Below are 9,027 nucleotides of genomic sequence, written 5' to 3' on the forward strand. Positions count from 1 at the left end.
AATACACATACAGAACAGAAGAGGACGTACAGTAGTCCTACGTCAAAATTACTAATGTCAATAGAATAAAGTTTTTTCGAAATTAAATTACTATGTATGTGCGGTCAGAAATCCACACTGAACTGCGTGTTTGCAGCCTGATTTTGAACCTAGTTTATTCAAAGTGGCATATTTGAAATACATCGTAGTCCTACGTCAAAAAAGGTTGACGTTATATAATTAAGTTTTAACTGGCATCAACTCACCAAAACCTAGTTTTTTTTATGCACACTAGAAACAGATAGTTTCCCAACACGTTCAATTGAGATAAACATACAAAGCGTAATCATTAGAACATCGCCGGATTTCCCAAGCCGTTGAACACTCTTTTTCACAGCCTGCAATCCATGGTTCAACAATGCTCGAAAATTAGCCATGTTGCACCCTCAATTATCGACCATCCACGTCAAGCCCAATCTTCCGATTACACAAACCATCTGCAAACAATAAACCAATTAAACGAATTATGGCTAGATCGAACGCACATGTACTTACAGTGTAATCCCAGATCCAACCACCTCCCCCCAAAATAGCCCCACTTATTAGTTTTCCCGCCTCCTCTCCCATTATTAGGTCGTATCCACCAACTGCAACACGTTCGTCATGAGAAATGAAAAATAGAGAGAAACGAAAGCAAAACCCAAAGCAATCAATTACCTTCAATTAAAATTTAATCAACCTTTTATATGGTCCGTTTTCACGCTGCGTCGGTGCCCATCCCACAATTCCCTAGCTCAGTTCATCCAACCAGCAACGGCAGTCGGAAATACCGGATGAAGGCCATCTGCCAAAGGCTAGGCAGAGAGGGTAATAAGCATCTCTACCTTCCGTTCCGTGAATGGTTGCTTTTCTCTGAGGAGCCCTCGACCACTACCGCACCGGTAACCGAGTTGACGACCCTGAATGGATGATGAAATTAGCGACGAAGGACATTCGGAAAGAGGTTAGAGTGGGATTTCTGTTGTAAAGCACAAAAGAGAATATTTTCCATCCAGAAAAGCACAAAGACCGTTTTCCTCGTAAGAGATTTCTCTAGAATCCCTTCAGGGATTCCCACAGAAATCCTTCCACGGATTTTCACAGGAATCCATCCAGAGATTCCCACAAGAATTCCTCCAGGGATTTCCACTGGAATCCCACCAAGGAATCCCTCCAGGGATTTCCGCAGGAATCCCTCCAGGGATTTCCGCAGGAATCCCTCCTGGGATTACCGCATGAATCCCTCCTGGGATTACCGCAGGAATCCTTCCAGGGATTTCCGCAGGAATCCTTCCAGGGATTTCCGCAGGAATCCCTCCAGGGATTTCCGCAGGAATCCCTCCAGGGATTTCCGCAGGAATCCCTCCAGGGATTTCCGCAGGAATCCCTCCAGGGATTTCCGCAGGAATCCCTCCAGGGATTTCCGCAGGAATCCCTCCAGGGATTTCCGCAGGAATCCCTCCAGGGATTTCCGCAGGAATCCCTCCAGGGATTTCCGCAGGAATCCCTCCTGGGATTACCGCATGAATCCCTCCTGGGATTACCGCAGGAATCCCTCCAGGGATTTCCGCAGGAATCCTTCCAGGGATTTCCGCAGGAATCCCTCCAGGGATTTCCGCAGGAATCCCTCCAGGGATTTCCGCAGGAATCCCTCCAGGGATTTCCGCAGGAATCCCTCCAGGGATTTCCGCAGGAATCCGTACAGGGATTTCCGCAGGAATCTGTCCAGGGATTTCCGCAGGAATTCCTCCAGGGATTTCGGCAGGAATCCAAGGATTTCCGCAGGAATCCCTCCAAGAATTTCCGCAGGAATCCCTCCAGGGATTTCCGCAGGAATCCCTCCAGGGATTTCCGCAGGAATCACTACAGGGATTTCCGCAGGAATCCCTACAGGGATTTCCGCAGGAATCCCTACAGGGATTTCCGCAGGAATCCCTACAGGGATTTCCGCAGGAATCCCTACAGGGATTTCCGCAGGAATCCCTCCAGGGATTTCCGCAGGAATCCCTCCAGGGATTTCCGCAGGAATCCCTCCAGGGATTTCCGCAGGAATCCCTCCAGGGATTTCCGCAGGAATCCCTCCAGGGATTTCCGCAGGAATCCCTCCAGGGATTTCCGCAGGAATCCCTCCAGGGATTTCCGCAGGAATCCCTCCAGAATTTTCCGCAGGAATCCCTCCAGGGATTTCCGCAGGAATCCCTCCAGGGATTTCCGCAGGAATCCCTCCAGGGATTTCCGCAGGAATCCCTCCAGGGATTTCCGCAGGAATCCCTCCAGGGATTTCCGCAGGAATCCCTCCAGGGATTTCCGCAGGAATCCTTCCAGGGATTCCCGCAGGAATCCCTCCAGGGATTTCCGCAGGAATCCATTTCAGGGATTTCCGCAGGAATCCCTCCAGGGATTTCCGCAGTGCTCCCTTAAGGAATCTATTCGGAAATTATTCCAGAAACCCCTTCGAGCACTTTATCCGGAATTCCACAGGATTTCCATAGTTTTTGTTTGATTTTAGCATTCATTCAAGAATGTAGTGATTTTTTTTTCAGAAAAAAAAAAGAAGTAAAAAGGGTACTACGTCAGCTATCCTAACCCGGTTGGCTGACTCCTGATATAAAATTAATTAAGCCTAGAAACGTGGGGATACACATAGTCCACAGATCTCAAACTAAAACGCATAAACTAGATCAGACCCTACACCGCAACAATGCATTTCAATTTGCATAACTCTACGACGACGACATGGAGAATGATGATGCAGCCTGGTGGTGGAAGTGGTAACGATGATGAAGCCTACAAGAGGCAGACTCCGGACGACAAAAATGTTGAATCACATTATTGCGGTAGTCCTGTCCTGCCGTCCGGATCCTGATAAACAACGACCAACTTCCTTGCGCCGGAAGGGAACAAGATGCTCCATGAGGAGGTCCGGATCCGGAGGGAAAAACATCGGTAAAACACATTGTTAGGACGATTATTGATGAATGGTCGGGCCTGGGCCTGACTGACTGAGTGACAGGAAGCAGCCCATAGACTGGCTCTGTACCGTCGTCGCCGTCACCGTCGTTGTTCGAGATCCGAGATGAGATGAGGAGCAAATGAGTTTCGTAATTTCTCAATCATACGACCCCGTGTCCGTGGCTCGTGGTGTGGTTCTGATGTTTTGCGGCGAGATTGTTTGTTTGTTGTGTCGGATAGAGGCGAGGGAGGAAAGCGTTCGTTCAGATTTCAGATCGACCGGTTTGTCCGAGTGGCATGCACTTATTGATCGACGGGAGAAGGCTGGTCATACGGGATTTGTTTTGGTGTACTTTGCTGGAAAAATATACAACGGCTGCTGCACAGGAAGACTGTGAAGGTCTTGATGTGCTTGATGGTTTCCAAGAAGTCTGGCCCAATTCTTCTGAAATTACGAGCAAAATTTGATTAGTGTTCTGGGTTGAATTCCAATGGAATTCTGTGTTGAATTCCAATGCAAATCTGTGTTGAATTACAATAGATAAAAAAGAAACCTGTGCTTCACACAATTCCACGTGCTCGTGACCCGTTTTTAACGGGAATCAGAGACAAATGAGTGAGAACTTTTGTAACTGGCCAAGGAACCGTACTTAACCCGATTTTCTTTTAATTTAGGGTGTTCCAGAAGAATTTCGCAGCGTTTCAGTGGCGTCTAATATACGTTTTAGGGTGTAGGAATTTAAGATGGTTTTAATGAGATTCCATTTGACTTATAGTAGATGTCAAGGCATTGTGTGGGGGGTTTGATGGTGCTTCAGGGACAGGTGTTACCACAATTGCCCTGAAACTCTCGTATAACAGCTCTGAAACCACTCGAAACTCTACTGAACCCCTCTGGAAAGCCCTCAAAGCTCCTTGAGATGTCCTGAAATCCCCTAAAACACCCCTTAAGCCTTCGGGCAATCCACTGAAAAGTACTCAGAACCTATATTGTGCATACGAATATTTAATAATGACGGGAATCATTGCAACAGCGGCAGAGAGTGTTTATAGAGGCGAGCAAAGGAAGGTTATAGGGGCGTTTCAAGGGGTCTCAAGAGGTTTCAGCCGGCTCCCAGGAGATCTCAGGAGAGTTTTCAGGGATCTGAATAATTGCAGAGAGTTTCAGAGGATTTTCAACGGGTTTTGTATGCGTTACAGTTACGTTTTCGGGGGTTTCCGAAGTCTCACGTGCGTTACCTAGGGTTCAAGGAGGTTTTAGGGGGATTCCGGAGGCATTTCAGTAAGTTTCAGAGTATTTTCTGCGCGAGTCAGAGGCGATACGGGGGAGTTTTCTGGGGATTCGGAGCCTCTTACGTGCGTTACCAGGGGTCCGAGGAGGTTTAATGGGGGAGTTTAGCGGCATTTTAGGACGTTTCAAAGCATTTTCGGCGGGATTTATAGGTGTTACAGAGGAGTTAACGCGAGTTTCGGAGCCTGTCAGGTGCGTTACATGGGGTCCGAGGGGGTTTAAGGAGATTTTAGAGGCATTTCAGAAAGATTCAGTGCATTTTCGACGGGATTCAGAGGCATTACGGGGGAGGGGCTTCTGGGGTTTCGCGGCCTCTCACGTGCGTTACATGGGGTCCGAGAGGGTTTCATAGGGATTTTGGAGGCATTTCAGGAAGTTTCAGAGCATTTTCGGCGGGATTTATAGGAGTTACGGAAACGGAGTTACGGAGAAGTTTTCGAGGGTCTAAGGTGCGCTACATTGGGTCTAAGGGGATTTCAGGGGGATCTTGGAATCATTTAAGTAAGTTTCAGAGGGTTTTAAGAAACCCACAATATCTTTTGGAACGCCTCTGAAATAATCTTTGATTTAAAGGTGTTCTTGAAACCCCCTGATTTAGGTCAAGGTCGTATGCCTCGATACGTCTCTGAAACCTCCGTAATCCCATTGAAACGCCTTTGAAATTATCATAATTAATTTGAAATGCCTCTGAAACCCCTTTGGACGCCGTTAATAGGGTCCCTGAAACGCACCTGAAAACCCCTTGAACCGCTCCAGAAATGCTATCAAACGCCCCTAAAACTTCTAGGATCGCCCTTAAAATGAACTCTCTTATATGACTCTGAAATAACTCTGAAATACCTTGGAACGCCCGTCAAATCCCTTACCTTTAAAGCCCCTTGAAACGTCCCTGAAACCCCCCCCCCCCCCCACCCTTAATACTATTAAAACTCCTCTGAATTCCCCGTATTTCCATTAAAAAGGCAACAAATCTTGGCAGAACGCCCTAAAAAAGCTTCTCTAATCCCCTGAAACAACCCTTGAAAACGCACCTGAAGCCCATTAGAACCCTCTTTTTCGAGCTCTCTGGGAACTTTCTGGAAGCCCCACCTCAAATTCCCAGGAGCAAGTCCTGTTATTGCGAACTAGATTCCCGCAATTAAAGCTCAAATTTAAGTTATGCAACAGTTTCGCTCTTTTTGTGCTTTTATTAATTTATGCAGTTCTAGCCATAATTGCAGTGTAATCTTTTGAAATCTTGCTCCTGAAACCTACTGAATTACACTTTAATACACTAAAATGCCCTAAAATCTCACTGAGTCCACTGAAACGTTTCTGAAATCCCTATGAAACTCTCCTGAAACCCCCTACGGAGACGAACTTGAAACCCCTCGAACCTCTTAAACGTCACCTATAAGCTTCCTGAAATTCTCTTTCCTAAAACGCTTCTGAAACCCTTCAAATGCTCCCTGAACTGCTGGAAACCCTTTGAAACGTCGATTAACCCTCTAATGACTACGCAACTTTGGAGTAATGGCAAACATGTTGAATATAACATACATATTGACTTTATTTTTTCAATAGACCTAGTTCTATTATTTAAGCACAAAAAAAAAGTTGATTTCATGGCATACTTTGATCTTTATTCCATGTCAAAGTTGAACCGGGTGATTTTGTATACCTAGGGTCCATTTGGACCCCAAATTGAATTCTCTATATCTTTTGATTCTGATGTTTTAGAATATTCATGTCTTCGGCAAATTTGTTCGGTAAGTCATGAGCCATCTGGCGGTGCATTGAATAATTCGAGATTTCCCCACTAGATGGCGCTATTTTGCATAAACAATTTAGGAATATAATGTCTTCAAACGAAATATCGGAAGATCTAGAGCTTGTAGAAGCGTCATATCTTCGGGAAAGTTGCTCAGTAATCGAGCGCTTAAAGATAATGAACCGATTGATTCGAAATTCCACCACTAGGTGGTGCTAGTGAGCATGAAAATTTTGTATCTCATATATCAGTGGATCCTTATCACTTAGAAAGATGACGCCTTCGAGAAAGTTGTTGTGCTTGTCAATTACTTCCAGATGATGGGCCGTTTGATTTGAAACTCCACACATAGATGGCGCTAGTGAGTATGCAAATTTTACATCTCATACATCTCAAGATCCTGATCACATAGAAAGATGATGAGTTCGGCAAAGTTGTTTCATAGGCTAAGAACTTACAGATGATGCAAAATTTGATTCGGGAATCCTAATCATGGCGCTACTGAGTATGCAAATTTTATACTTCAAATACGCAAAAAGTAACTTGTTCAACAAAATGGTTAAATCAGAAAGGTATGGCAATGAATCCTGAGATATATGAGATATTTAATTTGCATGCTCGGTACCGCCACCTACATGTGGAGTTCCGAATTAGACGGTCAATTAACTGTAAGTCGTTCATCTACCCAATATTGCTGTGTGCATTCAAAATGCAAATATCAAATGCGGAAGCACCAAATACGGTAAGATTTTCTAACAAGTAATCCGATGTCAGTGGGAGCTTTCGAATCCTAGGTAGGCGGTGATATTGGCTATGGTTGCTACGTTGCCTTTGATAACATGTGTTACCGCGTTTGAAGCGCATTTGGGCACCGTTTGCATCTTAAACGCACACAGCAATAACTTTGCCGAAGTCTCCATGTTTCTTTGAGCTTAGAATCCTGAAATATATGGCATATACAATTTACATGCTGACCATATACGTATGGCGAATTCCCAAATTTAACGGCCCATGGTCAGTAAGTAGTTGGCCTACGCAACAACTTTTCCGAATACTCCATCTGTCTAAGTGATCAAAATCCTGCGATATATGAGATATAAGAAATATGCGTGCTCAGTAGTATATACGTAGAGTTCCAAATCAAACGGTACATCACCTGTAAGTTCTTGACGTACTTAACAACTTTGCCGGAGATATCATCTTTCCAGGTGCTCAAGATCCTGATATATGAAATATAAAATTAGCACGATTAGTTGCGCCCTCTATGAGTGAAATCTTCAAACAAATGGTCTATCATTAGTAAACACTTGACCCTATAAACTACTTTGCCAAAGACACCAAATTTCTATGTGGTCAGGATCTTGTAAATATACTTAATACTTACATGCTCACTAGCGCCACCTATGTGTGAAGTTCCAAATTAAATGGACAAGCATCTGTCAGTCTTTGAACATCAGAATCCTTGTGATCAGGATCCTGAGATATATTAATATAAAATTTACACGCTCAGAAGCGTATGAAATTTTAAAAAAAAAAAAAGGTCCATCATTAGTAAACACTTTACCTAATAAACAACTTTGCTGAAGATACCAAAATTCTATGTGGTCAGGATTTTGATATATATGTGCTCGAATACTGAATACTTACATGCTCACTAGCGCCACCTATATATGAAAATCCGAACTAAACGGTCCAGCATCTGTAAGTCCTTGACCAACCCAGCAACTATACTGAAGACACCGATATTCTAATAAATCAGGGTCATACGATACAGAAGATCTCCGAAATGGACCATCATTTAAGGTTTCCTGTAGAGGGTTAAGCCCCTTTGAAACCCTCACCAAACCTCCTAAATGGCCCAAAATGGGCTCCGTGTCTGATATTCCCCAAAGAGCTCCTGAAAGTTCATCAAACTACCCATGAAACCTCATAAAACGCCTCTGAAACTCCTTGAAACGCATCCGAATCCTCCTGAAATACCACTAAACCCCCTTTGAAACCCCTTTCTAACCCCAAGTTCAGCCTATTGGACGCAGTGGCTTAATTTCCCCAACAGGGGAGGAAAAAGAAAAAAAAACCAAGACCCCTGGATCTCCCCTAGAAATGTCCTGAAACAATTTGCGTATGAAGCGGGTCGGCGGAGATGGTGATGAAGAGAAGAGATCGAGAATTGAGAATCGCCTCCACCTGCGTCAATACCGTAGGGTATTGCTCAAAAGTCATCTTAGCTGCTTTCAATGTTTGCTTCAGAAGGTACTTGGCACTTTTCACCACACAGCCTCCCAAAGACTGCCGAAATCGTAACGCGTCTTGAATTCAGTTCTTCGGGTGGGTTGAAATGCCAGGCGATTTTCTCCGGTTGGCAATACTCCTCGATTCGGAATATGTAGTTGATGCAGTTTATGCAGCTGAAGTTACTCTCATTTTCAAAATATACTTCCTTGCTCAAACCACGCCGACTGGTAAACCAGTGGAATGCTGGCTAGCTATGCAAACAAATACGACAATGTAGGCCTTCACAAGTGGTGGTTTGTACATGCCCTCCTTGACCAGTAGCGGGCCTGCGTAGTCTACGTCAGTCCTTTCGAATGGATGTGCTTGAGTCACTAGCCAGGACGGCAGGTTTCCTGTTTGTTGAAACCCTCTGGTTTGAGCAGTGGACATAGCATCTTGTAATCTTCCTTACGGATGATCGTCCGTCTAGCAGCCAAAACTTCAGACGAAGGGCCGCCAGTAGACCAGAGGATCTACTGATGAGGTCGGGATCGGATGCTTTGGTAACATGAACCGGTTTCTGCTGGCGAAAGGAAGTTTCGAATGCTGAAGTCTTCCTCCGACTCTTAGAATTTTGTTACAGCCAACGAGCCTCCATGCGATGAATTCCATCCGCTAGCGCCTCATGCTTGATGACCTTCACAATGAATTCCAGAGACTATCGTAGTTTTGGAATCGTAGTATGAAGACTGGTAACACGCTGTAAGACATTCTTTAATCGGCAGTTCCGAATGAATCGCTG

The sequence above is a fragment of the Aedes albopictus genome, chromosome 1, assembly GCF_035046485.1.
Source record: "Aedes albopictus strain Foshan chromosome 1, AalbF5, whole genome shotgun sequence".
Taxonomy (NCBI): Eukaryota; Metazoa; Arthropoda; class Insecta; order Diptera; family Culicidae; genus Aedes; species Aedes albopictus.